A 15,155-nucleotide genomic window follows, 5' to 3' on the forward strand; every position below is an offset into this window, starting at 1 on the left:
AAGGGCATTCTAAGCAGAAGGAACAGTTGAATATGAGGCCCTGACTTGTTATGACTAAAGAAGAGAAGAAATATCAGCGGCTCTGGAATATTAAGAATATTGAGAGGAGGGTGAATGGGATGAGGCAGAGAAGGAGATGGCATGCGATGGGGTTTGCAGGCTATGAAAAATAACTTAGGTTTTATTTTCACTGCAATGTGAAGCCATTGAGTAGTTTAAGAAAGGAAAATTTTATTTGACTTTGCTTTGTAAAAATGAATAAAACATGAGAAAAGACTTGAAGGATCAAGAATGAAAACGTGTTAAGAAGATATTGCAGTGGTTCAAATAGGAAATGATGGGTCTTCAACTAGGGTTTTAGAAGCTGAGGGGGTAATGGGAGGTGAAGGTTGCAGTGAGCTGAGATCACGCCACTTAACTCCAGCCTGGGCGACAGAGCAAGACTCCATCTGAAAAAAGAAAAAAAGAAAGAAAAAACAAAAAAAAAAAAAGAAGAAGAAGTGAAGGGGTAAGCAATAATTAAAATGGAGATTTACTTCGAAAGTTAGACAACTGAAATTGTTTTTGGCTGGGAAGTAGAATATGAAGGAAAGATAGAAATTGAGGATGACTCCTAGTTTTTTATGTAAGCAACTGAGTGGTTAGTAGTGCTATTTATTGAAATGGGGGAGACTATGGGAGGCACACATTGAAGAGTGGAAGGCAATAAATAATTCTGTTTTGGCATGTGAGGCTTGAGGTCTAAGCAGAGATGTGTAATCTGCAGCAGGATATACAAACATGGAATCTGGAAGTGGTCAGGCTGGAAATAGACTCAGAATTCATCAATCAGAAGATAATATTAAAAGATATAATCCATGTTCTATAAAATAAAGTCTATTAAAAATGTAGCTCCGGATGGGACCACCTAGGAACAAATTGCAGATAAAGAAAAAGTTCTGAACAGATCTGCGGGGACACGCTAGCCCCAAGAGCCGTATAAAGCTTGAATAGCCCACAAGGGAAACAAGATGGCAAATCTGACAGAGGGGAGAAATCTGGAAAGAGGGGTGCTGCAGTGACCAAGAGAGGAGAGTTTCAATAAGAGTAGTGACAGGCCATTCTAAATACTACAGAGAGTCTGAGTAGGTGAAGACAGAGGGAGTCAACCAGTTTCATCTCTGTTCAAAAGAGGAAGTGGCTACAGCTGACCCAGAGAGCATCCTGTTCACTACATAGCCTCACCAGTTTGCGAGAAAGTCAAATGAAATACTTCAGTGAAGGCCCTTTGCAACCTGCATAGTTCCGTGCACATAGACGTTAGCCAATGTAAAGCCATTCTCACCCTTCTGGCCTTCCCTTGGGCTCACCCCTGCATCCCCCTGGACTTGGCCCCTACCACCATCTTCAGCAGAATCCTTTCTATTCATTCTTCAAATCTCAGCTCAGGAAAGGTTCCCTGATTCCAAACTCCTCCAGGTATTTGGTGACTCTCCAAGGTGTTTCCCTTTATGTAACCTCTCAAATAGCACTTATCACATAGTGCTATAATTATTTATCTAATACCTCATTGGACTGGGAGGTTCTGAACAGGAAGAGTGCTTTTTGTCTTCACATTTCCACTGTACAGTTAGCTACAAAGTTGCTAGATAAGTGTTTATTGAGCTGGAGTGCTTGCCTTTGTACTGAACTGCATTTGTCCTCCCCTGACTCCACAGGTGGCTCCTGAGTACTTCCTCTGGCTTCACACTATTCACATGTCCTCATGAGGTCTAGTTGCATCTTCTAAGGGCCTCAGACTGAGGGTTACCCAGAAAGAAGAGGAGGTTAGGTATTAGTCGGGGTTCAAATATTAGATGTTTTCTTTTCTATGCAAAATAATTAGTTTAGTTTAGTTTAATTTTGCTTATTTCTGAGTGATACAGGCTGAATCTTGCACCCAAAGCAATATATCATCAGAGCAGCCAGGGAAGCTATGGCCAATTAGAAATCTGGAACTTGTTTATCAGTCAGTCAACAACAGTTAGCAGAACCCACTGGGTTGCAGGGTGCTGTGCGCGGCATGCAGCAGCTCTTATATTGGAGTTAGGTTGAATTAGTTTCATTTTCACAAACGTATAAAGTCCCTAAGAATCCTCACAAACTGTTAATTCTATTCTTGTTTTATGAGTGGACTCATGGGGCAAACAGATGTACACTGGACTTTAAAGAAAAAAAAAATCATTGTGAATTTAGCACAAATACTTCTGTAGAGTGTGCCTGGGGTGCTCTTGGAAACTCACTCTCAGAAGGCAGCATCCAAACACTGCCACATGCCAAGTATTAACCAGGCTAGTTTAAAAACAGAGATCTCAGTTAGAATTTTAACTCATGTAATATTGGGGATTCCCACTTGCCTAGGGCTGTGAAAAGAATCTGGTATCTCAGGGGAACAATAGCAAACATTAGAATAAAATGGCAAGTTCCATAGTTGTCCCAGGCACAATTTGTGGGGCAACTTGTGGCAACTGCAGCTGACCTGACCCAGTGAGTCAAGCCCTACGTTCAGCTGTCAGAACTTGTAGTTTTCTGTTATAACCAATTACTGTTTACAAAAAAGGAAGAGTTGAAATGTTACCCTATGGAAGGTGTTTTGTCCAGGAGTCTAATAAGTCAAATCTTTCCCCAGAGTTACTGACTGTTGGTTTCTCCATTAGACAGTCTTTTCTCTTAGAGCTTTGACAAAACCATTACATGTAATATATCATGTCCCCTCTCCATTTTTGTCTTCACCTGACTTGGCTGGCCTTGGGATGAAGAATTTTGGGAATATGGACTCTGCATACATGCAGCTCCCCTTCTAAATCTCATTCTGAATTGCATTAGCCCCTCATGATGCAATGAATGAAATGTTCCCAGAGCATACTCTGAGTTCCAAATGCTACCCATACGAGAGTGGGTCTTTGGAAAGTCAACTACCAAATGATGAAAAGGAGATCCCACTCATGACTAGGAAAATCAACAAGAGGAATATTATTGTAAGTAGAGATGTACAGTGTTGATTACTGACAAGCAATGCAGGCTTCAGAGAAAGTGTCTTGGGAAACATTCTTGTACTTCATTACTGCTCAACATTAATTGGGCACATGTTATGATCAGGTGCTGGGTCATGGGCAGACAAAGACAGAGAGGACACGGGCCCTGTCTTTGAGGAGTTAATGTCTACCATTATAGAGACAAACACCACATGCCTAGTCACTGTTGACTTTCAGGGTTCTGAAATTCGCTTTGATATTGGTGTTCACCATGACCGTTAGGTTCCCCCAAAACACATGCAATTGTTTGTCAAACACAAACTAAAGAAGTTCACAGTACAATCTTGGGCACAGCTAGATACATTTCTTAGAAGTCTCTCAACCCCTGGACGCTGTGTCTTCAGGAATCAAGGGCCAGACTCACTTCCCTATTGCTGGGTTAGTTGTTCTCGAGGTTCCGCCTGAGAAAGAGTCGCAGAAAGCAGCCTGGCTATGAGGGGGTGCACAGGGAGTTGAGGGGAGGCAACCTGATGAGGCTTCAGGGAGGGTGGATCCCTTGCAATCAATGGAGACTGAAAGTTCTTAAGGAGGGCTTCTAATAATAAGGGTAAGATATCTCAATGCACCTTCTAGAAACAGTGGAGCTGTTGTTCCCCTGTATCCAATGCATATGATAACCACAGAGATAAAATTACTATGGCTTCATTTTTGTCCCTGGCTGAAATGTTCTGGAGAATATGTGCTATGTTTGACAATGTTCTGTGGATAAACCCCCAAGTCTTCCTAAGTCTAAACATCTGATTGTTTTCCTAAATTTAATCACAATTTTCTCATCTCATTCTTCCCATTCCTCTCTAACATGATTATCTATCTTTCAGGCAACTCCCAACACCTATCCTTTTAATTTGGACTGGGAAGACAATTCAGATACAATGCTCCATTCTAATACATGCATCTGTATGGGGAGAGTTAAGCAGGGCTATTTTGCAGCCCATTTTCCTATAGGTGCTCTCTAACAATCACAGGTTTTATGGATTAGGGTTCAGAGTCATTACTTCCTCATTGGCTCTTCCCAATAATTATTATAATCTATCCTCTGATATACTGTAATGAAGAGGAGACTAGGTTAGTGAAAGGAAAATGGGCTTTTGGAGCCAGCCTGCACACCTCCCTAGCTGTGTGAACGTGGAACTGCCATCTTAATTTCTTGAGCTTTCATTTTATTTGTACATAATACATAAAAATGGAAAAATAATATGAATTTCAAAAGATTAAAGTGGGGATCAGGTGTTTATAGAGGACCTACCAGCATGGCTAACTCATGGTAGTTTTTCAATAACTGTAAGTACCCTTCCCTCCCTTTAAAAATAAGACATACACTGGATGTCTAATAACTTCTGCAAAATAAGAAATTATACTTTCTCTCTCTACCAAATTCCCACAAACCAGTGGTCTTAGTATCTCACATTAACCATCACAGTTCCACGCACATGGTATATTCTCAGCACATATTTTATGAATGAGTGGATGAATAAAGTATAAAATGTGTTGCAGTATTAAAAACTATGAGTTAAAGACACAGTAAAACCAGCGGATCATAACATGAACTTGATTTTCTGTTAGACCATTTTAACCTTTAAGAAGTTACCAAAAAAAGAAAAAACACTTATTAAGAGTGAGCTTTCTTGCTGAGGAATTGGTATCTCACTACATAAACCATGGAAGCCGGGAGGGAAGGAGTCTTTCAGTGCTACCTGAAATGGACAGGTTTTGGGGCTTCTAGCCCACAAGTTGAACATTTAGAGCATAGGACCCAGAATGCCCCCAGTTGTTTTAACTGATTGAAGGAACCATTCAACTTCCACAAGCATCTGGTGTACTCCCAGAGAGAAGCTTATGAGACCAGCTAACCTAATTCACTGTGTCATTATCCTTCCTGTGAGGCACTGCTTCTTTCTATGGCCATTTTACAGAGCAGGATACTGAGACCCTGGAAATGATACTTGAGGTCACACTGAAAGTTAGCAATGGCCTGGCCATCAATCTCTGCAGAAGCTCTGTGCAAATTTCCAAAACTGTAAAGTGATTTCTATTCAAGCAATTACATATGGTCATCATGGTGAGTGTACAATGCACAATCAGAAGTCAGGAAATATTAAATAGAGGCCATATGGTATAGTAATTAAGAATGTGATCCATAGAGTTGGACTTCCTGGATCTGCAGCCAAGCATGGCCAAGCACAACCACGCTGTGTGACTTTGCACAATATTAAAACTCCCTATGACTCAGTTTCTTCAGTTGTAAAATTTGCATGATGAAAGTATCAACCTCATAGGTTGCTGTGAGAATTAAATAGGATGAAGCATCGGGGCAGGTGGCTCATAGAGCACATCTATTACTCCATTTATCTGAACATGGTTTTTCCACTTTCCACTAGTTCCATAGAATAGCAATCGATGTTAGAGGAAAAATCATTCAGGACTCAAAATAAATTTGATAAGTAATATATTCAATAAATATTACTTAACTGTACATGAAATAATGTTAGTAGTTCTACAATCACAAATTTCAGGTACAGTTTCTAAACTCCCTGTCTTTAATTACACTTGTCAGAAAAGATTTTCTGTAGGCATTTAGAACATGGAGTTAGCATGGTTATAACCCCAGAGCTTCAAGGGGAGGCTCCCTTTATTGGACCTAGGGGAAGTGGCTCCAGGGAATAGCAGCATCCTTATGAAGAAGAACTCTCAGATTGTCTTGTGCCAGATGGAAACTGTTTTTACTGAATAACTGGGTCAGAAAGCAGGAGAAAGAGATAGGCCCGTCAAACTATTTGGTGTCCTCAACTATCGCTTGAAAAAGTGGGCTCTTTAGCTCGAGTCAATGTCCTAACATACAAGGATTCTTGTGAATGTCCCTGGGACTCCCCTTGTTAGTCAAATGGAATTTTATTATTTACATGAGAAAAATATACAGCCCACAATCTCAGATAGTGACTATCAACTTTATTAATAGCACATGTGTAACATTTTTTATTTTTTCTACAGCTAACCATACATTATATATTTGATAAAGGTATTCCTAATTTGAAAGCATTTCCCTAAAGAGATAAAAAATCAACTAAGCATTTGCTTAAAAATTATGTAAGAAATATTAGATTGATTTAGAAAATTATTGTATCTCAACAATCCAGCAAAATTGATTAAGTGGAAAACTTGAATCTGCAGAATCTGCAAGTGGCTTTTCATTCAAAAGGAACCTAGTGATTGTAAGCTCATCATTTCCTATAATCCTCACACCTTCATGGTTTAATATGCACTAGTATGTCATAGTCCTGTGACTTAATGAAATAAAATGCAAGTCAACCTTGTCACTTATTTGTTGGGTGTATGTACACTCACTTTATAAATGCCAATTTTATGCAAAAATTCTCTTTTGAATCACATATTAAAACCTGTCTATTTCAAAGGGTTTTTATGAAAATAAAAATAACCGATAGGCAGATGTTTTCTAAAAATAAAATGACAGATCCTAGTTTCCCTTCTCTTGTGATTTTAGGCGCACTAGGAAAAGCTTCTACTACTCCGTCCAAAAGGTCTTCCCACTCCAAAAGCATAATTGAGTCTATATTCCTCTAGGTTTTGAAGCTAATATTTAACATGATAAGTAGATAGATGGCTTAGTCTGAACTGGTTAGAGGCAGAGTTACAGTGAGTCTTAGAATATGTGATCACAGGTCTAGCATTTGGAATGAATTGGGAGGCTGGTATGTGTAGTGATGTTTGGATGTGAGGTTGGGGTAGAAGTGTGAAGGGGATATTGATAGTTGAAATGACTACTGAAATAGAAAAGTATTAATCAAGATAGTTAGCTTTAAGTGACAGACACTCACCCCAGTCTCCCTAAACAAGATGAAAGGAGATTCTGGGTTGGTATAACTGAAAAGTTCAGGGGCTGTTCAACCTGAGCTTTAGTTCTCCCCGTCAATCGGCTTGCCTTCTCACTACGTGGGCTTTGTTGTCAGGCAGGCTTTCTGCAAGAGCAGGGAAGATGGCAGATGACTCTGGCAACACCAGGACCTCACGACCTAAAAGGCAGAGCTAACTATTACTCTCATCAATACTAATTTTTAACATCCTGAGCAAACACTCACATTTACTAAACTTTGACTCCACTTCCATCCTTTAGACCAGGCTGAAGGATGAGAATGGAAAATAAAGTACCCTAATTGGCTCAGCATCGGCCAGTTGCTGGGATAGGGGTCAGAGAGAAAGGAAGATGATGGTGATAATAAATTCACCAGGTTCACATGGAGAGGAAAGTGTGCTAGATGGGGAGTCTGGCTCCTGGCCACAAACTTCTGCATGAATTTTCAGGCCCAACTGTTGGTAATAATAAAGGCTTTACCTGATAGGGCTCATGGGGAAAGCTGCTCTCCTCACAACAGGCTTGATGGGCTGCAGCCTCCGAGGACAGCTACAGTCAAGGACTCAGGTCCTCCTGACTAGCCATGCGCTTGGGCATAGCTGCATTCCTAGCTCAGGTGCCTTCATTCAGAGGCCTCTAATGGGGCTTTTGGTCAAGGCCTTTCTCAGGCCTCTCTGCCAAGATCTCCTTATGGGACTTTAAAGAGGGTGGGGTAGGTTTGAAGCTACTTTTCTCCACTTCAATGCAGTACTCAATACTTTCCCACTCCTAGTCTTTTCCCTTTTGTCATCTCTGCCTTTGACCCACCCTGACCCAGGTTCATAACACTGCAGGATCTCTTTGTTTGGAACTTCCCTGGCTTTGCTGATTCACCCGACCTTTGACTGGTGCCATTCTGTGGGGGAGAAAATAGAATAGAAGAGAGTTGACATTTCCTCTTGTTTAGCCTCTTTTTCATACTATGGCAGAAGGTGATTAAAGGCTTTCCTGTTAATTCCATTTTGGCTTTTTATTTTAATCAGCTACTCCAACACCTGGCAGCTCAGCTCTCTTCAGCTCAGCTGAGCTCCTGACAAATTGATGCAGTGGGCAGGGTAGTCGATTAAGCACAGTGCGATCCTGGAAAAATGAAGACAGAAGAGCCCACAGGGCACTTTTAGAAGGTGCTAGCAAAGTCCATGGACATTCTAGAGGGGTGAAGATAATTGTTTCCCGGAGTCTGAGAGTTCCTTGGGGGCACTTCACCAGTGGGTATCTGGAAATGCTAGTGGGTCTCGTGGGGCATTTCACTAGCCACAGCACTTCTCAAGAAGTGCCAGCAGAAGCTGCAGGGTGTTCTTGGAGGGCGTGTGGACTGTTTACAGAAACTTTTTAGTTCTGAAGAAGATCAGTGGTCCTTTTAGCCACTAACCCCTACCTGAGCTCCCCTGGTGTGTTAGATTGGATATCTTACAGAGAGGTTTGGAGAAAGTTAAGGAAGCAGTTTTCTTGCCATGGGCAATGGAGCCAGAGATGGTCAGCAGGGCTCCTGTAAGCTGAGCAACCCCAAGCAGGTCCAAGGCATCAGAGAAGAATAGGAAAAAAGAAAGAAAGAAAGAAAAATAATCCTTTGGGATCACTATGCCCAGCAGATCCCAAAGAGATCTTGGAGACCTTATGATTAGATCCTGCCTAGAGGTAATCTTGCTAAAGTTAGTAAAGGAGAGAGGAACCTTGGGATTTCAACTAAATCATCGAGAGAAGATTATCTTGACCTCAAACTCAACAGTGGTATTGTAGGACTGACTAAATGTTTGAAAACAGCTTATATATCTGGTGGAATGTAGAGTGGGTAATAAGAGACTCTTAGCTTAGAACAATTCTCAAAATATTTTCTAAGAGATTCAACTGAGAGAAATGCCTACCCTCTTCTTAAAGGGGGGGGGGGATTTTCTACAAAGGCTCATTTCTGGGATCTTCAAATTTAGGTTCATATCAAGTTAGTGGAAGCTGTTCAGGGCTGAGAGAATGTCCAAGAATGAGACATGCTACTTCTTAAGCAATTTCTACTATATATTTTTATAGCTCATAGAGACATTTATCAGTGGAAGTAGATACTTTACTCCCAAAGAGTTAAGAATAGTGACATGAACCCAACAACAGCGTTTCCAAGGTTTCTACTATTTATGTAATTAAATGATTTAAGCTTCTTGAAAAATATATAAAGTCTATGAAAATATAAATAACTTAAAATATTGCTCTTTTATTTGAGATACCTAACATATAGATAATCATGTATTAATAATTCCTATCAAATGGATTACAACCTCATAATGGATCAATCATTCAATTATAATAATTTACTTTTTAAATTTTCTGAACTGTGCCAGCTACTTGAAGGGGATAAAGGAGCTATAAAATGCAACTTTTTACCTCAAGTAGGTCAGTTTATTTGAGCGGGCAACAGGATGATAATATGTATGGAACAAACAAAATAATTTCAGTCTATAATTACCTGCTAATGTGTGTGATTAAGATTCTAAAGATTGTAAGAAATCAGAGGGTGGAGGTATTACCTATTAATAAGAAGGTTTCCCAGGCCTTGGGTCTGGGGTCCTTTTGCTACCTCTGAAAGCTTGTTTATCCACATTCTCCCCTCCACTTCTACCGTTCCCCCTCATAGAACTCAACCCTTCAGCATATAAATATTGAAGTCAATTTTTCTTTCTGTATCTAACTACTGCCCTATGTAGCAAGAACTGTTCTGTCTTCACTTCTATGCCTTTTATTGGAGGACTTCTATTAACATTTTTATAAATAATAAAAATAGTTATTTTTACACCTGATAATTACATTTAGCAATATGTTTCATCAAGTTCTCGGTTCGTGTTTGTTTCTTCTATTGGGGTAGAATACGTAGTGATAAAACATGCGTGTCCTAGAGCCAGTCTGCTGAGGTTCAGTCCTCAGATCTACCAGTTCTTAGCTGTGAGGAAGTTCTTTGTCTTTCTCATGACATATATCTTCTCAGTTGTAAAATGAACCTCACAGTAGTCTCTATTTTATTGGGTTGTTATTGGGACCAAATGAGCTAATGATGTAGTCACTCAGAACTGTGCCCAGCAGAAAGTAAATAATTATTAGCTGTTATTGTTATTACCTTTTTCCTTCCTCCAGAATTCACTTTTCTTCATGCTTAAAAACATCGTCTAATGGAGTTTAGTGAGTTTTGTGTAAACTCTTCTGGTTCTGTATGTTTCTAAATGTTTTATTTTGTCCTTGAGATTACATGGAAATATACCTGGATATAGAATATTGGTTGGCAATTATTTTCCCTCAGTGCTTTGAAGGTGTTGTTCCATTGGCTTTGGCATTTATTGTTGCTTATAGGAAGTGTACAGTTAATCTAAATTTTTTCTGTTAATTTATCTTTCCTCCTGATAGCTTTTGAGTGTTTTCCCTTGTTTTTGATGGACTATGCTTTCACAAAGAAGTTTCTAGATGCAGCTTTATTGTTATTTATCCTATTTGGTGATTTGGCATACATTTTTTATTTTTCTCTAATTTTGGAAAATTTTGTGATATTTATTACTTCTCTGCCATTCCCTGTATTTTCTTCTATGGGAAGTCTTATTAGATACTTGTGGATCCATTCAGTCTTTCCTCAGTAAACATTAATCTACTTTTTCATATTTTTATCTCATTATCCCTTGATGCTGGGTTCTTGGTTAATAATTCAATACATTTATGCCTTCATCAATGATTCTAATCCAGAGTATATTTTTATCTATTGAATTTTATTTTTTATTTCATTGACTATATTTTTTATTTGTAAGTTTTCCAACTGGTCCCTTTTTATATGTGTTTTAGTTTCACTTTTATCTATTTCTGGTTCATTTTATTATTTTTAAATGGGTGTTATACTTTAATCCCTTTAAAAATCATAGACAGACATATTTATAGTCTTTGTCAGAATTCTCTATTAAGTGAATTAATCTGAATTTAATTTTGTTTTTAGTGCTTGATTTTTTGTATGTCTTGAAAGTTTGGTTTGCATGCTTATTTTGAGTGGTCAGTTATCTACTAATTTCTCTCTTCTACTTCTAAGTTTATTTCTTCTGCTAGCATTTTTTTTCAGGCTCTTCCTCTCAATCCCCTATATAGAATTAAATCTTATAAATATGCTTGAGGGCACCCGTGCTCTCATTTCTTTCATGACCAATTATTACCTGGATCGTTATTCAAGTTGATATAATATCCCAATTGTTTCTTCACATTCATTGTTGTTCTTTTTCCCCAGTTTCTTCCCCAAGTTTAGCCCTTTCTGGCATTCCTCATACTTCTATCAACGTGAACTTTTCTCCTTATTGCTTTCATATTTTGAGGATGATATTTTTGTATGACTTTGTACTTTATGGTGGGTTTCCTGCTACCTTCACCAGCATCATCATTCATTATCTTCCTCCTTAATCCAATAACTGCCATATTGAACTTCTTGCAATACCTCGAATGTGCTGTGGTCTCTCAGCATCTCTAGGCCCTTTCACACTGCAATCTTTCTGATTACAGTGCTATTGCCACATCTCCCCTTGCTCCACTCTTATTCTCTCTAGTTGATGCCTAGTAATGAGTAAAAGTGCTACTCAGATATGACCCCCTCCTGGAAACTTTATGGGCTTATCCCTCCACCTACATCCTGTCTCTTAGAATTACCTTTCATAGAAAATCATGAACAGTCATAGGACCCAGCTTACCCCAATCATTATGTTTATTTGCTTGCCATCTTTCCCATCTTCCTTTGAGTTTCTTGGAATCAGAAGCTGTCTCTTTATCTTTTTACCATCTATCTTTCCAGGACCTAGCATTGTGCCTACCCTGGAGCAAGTAATCAATATTTGTTTAATGAATTTATGTATGAATGAATGAGTGTGTGAATGAATGAATGAATGTGTGAATGAATGAATGAATGTGTGGATGAATGAATAGAAGCCAAAGGCATCCTGGGTAATAGGTGTCTGCTACAGAAAAGATAGAAAAACAAGGAGAACCAGGAAGCGTCTAAGAATCTTTCCTGGAGCTTTTCCACAGAAAGGCCCTTTTAGAGTTGCCGGATGTCAGCATTACTGACAAAAGGCTTAGTAAGGGTGACTCAGCTTCTCGCATAGAGCCCCAACTTACACGTATGGATCCCCAAACATCTCCTAATAGCTGACATTGCCAGGACCATAGTAAATATAGGCATGAATAAGACAAGATTTCTCTCTGACAGAACTCAGTCTAGAGGGAGATATAAATGAATAAAATGATCATGCCAGTGCAACATGGTAACTGCTGAAATAGGTGAATGAACAAAAGGCAGAGGAAATATAGAAGGGAAAATGAATGATTGTTTATGGGAATCACAGAAGGCTTCATTGAGGAAATAGCATTTCATCTGAGTTTCCAAATATGAACAGGAGTTTAGGCAGAGAAGTGAATGAAGACACTGGAGATAAGGGCAGTGTGGAGGACCATGTATGAGAGATTAATGTGCAAATTTGTGCAGTTAATTCTGTAAAGGCATGGGTGGTATACAACAGAGTCCTAGCCTTAGTTTCTGAAAACTGGGGTTCAGGTCTTGCTTCCCCCTTGACCAGCTGTGTTCCCCTGGGATACTTCTGTTGACCATGATGCCAACTTAGGCAAGACCCTTAACATTTCTGAGCTCCCGTGCTCTCATTTTCAAAATGAGAATAGCCACAGACTACTCCCTAGAGGGATTGAGAGCATCAGATTAGTTGTAATAACTTTTTATAAATGATGAAGTTTTTATTTATTTTGATTAGGATAATATAAATATTTAAGAACAGCGAAATAAATAATGGGGCCTTATCTTTAGCCAGGCTGCCTGGTGATTAAATAGGTGACATATATTTTAATGTGCTGTAATCTACAATAAAAATAAAAACTAAAATATTTCAAGAGAAAAATACCTCAGATCTTTTTTTCTTCTCTGTAGAGCTGAGAAATTGTCTACCTTTCTGTGTTTTGATCTTCAACAGGACAGTGCTTCAAGGGGTCTAATTCAGGTGCTTCTGAGTTCAAAAGTCTCAAAAGCTCTAAAAATGATGATGAAATTTCCATTTTACAAGTGCCATTGTGCCACAAGGGGGTAGGGGTGCTCTGTGTAAGTCTTTGCCATGTGCTCTTCCTAAGCAAATCTCTTAACTAAAAAAAAATAAATAAAAATCTTTAATTTTATAGATATTTAAGTTAATAGATATTTTCTATACTATCTACATTTCCACTATCATTTTTCTTATAATTAACATCTGTCCAGAAATGTCAGCAAAGATACCAAAGACCAGCAAATTTAAGCTCTGGCTTTCTGTCTAATAGTTCTAGAGGGCCAGAGAGAGTGACCCTAGGGTTGGAAGATTTGGTTACAAAGGCCACCTTTCATTAATCTGAACAGATAGCCACAGGGCATTGTGAATCTTCCACAACTGGATTTTATCACAGCAAGTTCCCTTCGATGTACACCCATTAAAAAGAATTCAATACAAAAAAAAAAAAAAAAAAACTTGGTTGTTTTTAATCTTCTGTTCATTACTCACTTCTTGAACGAAGAAGAAAACAAAATGACTAGATGAAAGAGAAACCGACTAATCCCTTAAAGTATGCAACTTAAAAAAAAATGTTCACAATGTGTGTGCCTGTTGAGCAACATGCTTTAAAAAATAACTAGTTGAAGCATGCAGTAGCAGAACTATGACATCATTTCTGGATAAGGTGTCCCTCCTCAGTGCTGAGGTTGTCCAGGGCATAAATCCAGGGAGGTACTCTGTGGGGTACAAAAAAACACAGCTGGGACACCGGGAATTCCTTCCAGGATCCACAGAGCAAGTCCGGTTATTTACCTCCGGTGCTACAGAGCTAATAGATTCCACCTGCGGCATGCTGGCCACCGACACCCTCTTTTCCTCTGTGCTCCTGAAACTCTGAGCACCCAGTGTCCACCCTTTCTTTGTATTTTCTTACTCTTCAGTTTGGAATATTAACCCATCTGTACCTTGGGTTCAGATGGTTTAATCTGTTGGTAGACTTCAACATGATGTCATTAGGGTTTCACGTCATTATTTTTTAAGTGCTTAGAGAAGAAAAATAAAGCAGTGTGTACATGATGGCTTGGGCAGTGATTCATGCGGTCACAGTATTGTCCCCTATCCCTTCAGTGGCACACAGCCATTCTGGGCCCATGAGCAATCTGTCTGTAATAAGTGACAGATTCTGCCTCATATAAAGAAAAGGGCTGGAGGACAGCAGCCCAGACCCAGTACAATAGCAAGGCAGGTGCTCCGGTCAGACTCCGCTCTACCAGGAAACGCTTCTGGAATGCATGACCAATTTGGTTTCAGAACAGAATACTCCCTTTAATGGACAGAAAACACTAACCTTTTCTTTCTCCTTTTTCCTTCCCTCAAACCCCCACCCTACAGACTCCCCAGTTTCAAAAAGCCCCCTTTTCACTTTAACCCTTTCAAAGGATAAAGGACCAGGCTTCAGTCTGCACACATCCATCTATCTATATGTTGCTCTGCTAAGAAGCCAGAAAGAGGAGTAAAAATTCATCAGCCAGGAGAACAAATACAATCTCTGAGCAGGAGCACAGTGGAATGATGGGTCAATTTTTCTTTTAAATATTCATCTTTAAACAACCTCAGAAAGCATACTTTTAGGGAAATGGCTAGAGCACAACATTTCTGGAGATGAGAAGGGCTCTGGAAAGAAAAAATATGCTATTAAATCTGAAATAGTCAAAATCACATTCAAATCACAAATATTCTTTTAGAGATTGTGTATCATTTGAGTGAAATCTCACTTTAAGAAATCTCTGAGTTTTATCAAGTTGCATGATATTGATTGAATAAGATAGTAATACTGTTATCACCATTACTACAAGTGTTGCTTATATGTATAGGAGGCAACACTGGATTGTATATTATCCAATTTACTGATTTTGCTACACACACAGCAAAAGTAACTATAGCTTGGGAGAAATAATTATCCTATATTTCAGTTAAAGTCTACATATGCATACCCTGACTCTATTGACAAGGCAAGACTTAAGCAATTTTGTATGGTTTCTTTTCCATGCAACAGTATTTGAAATGCAATGATAGAGAGTAACGTATATTAACAGTAATAAGGGTTTCCCCTCTGAGAGTTGTTGTAACTTATCTTTGAAGTTAAGCTCATTTATCATGGGGAGAATA

Source organism: Macaca fascicularis, chromosome 4 (assembly GCF_037993035.2).
Source record: "Macaca fascicularis isolate 582-1 chromosome 4, T2T-MFA8v1.1".
Lineage (NCBI taxonomy): Eukaryota > Metazoa > Chordata > Mammalia > Primates > Cercopithecidae > Macaca > Macaca fascicularis.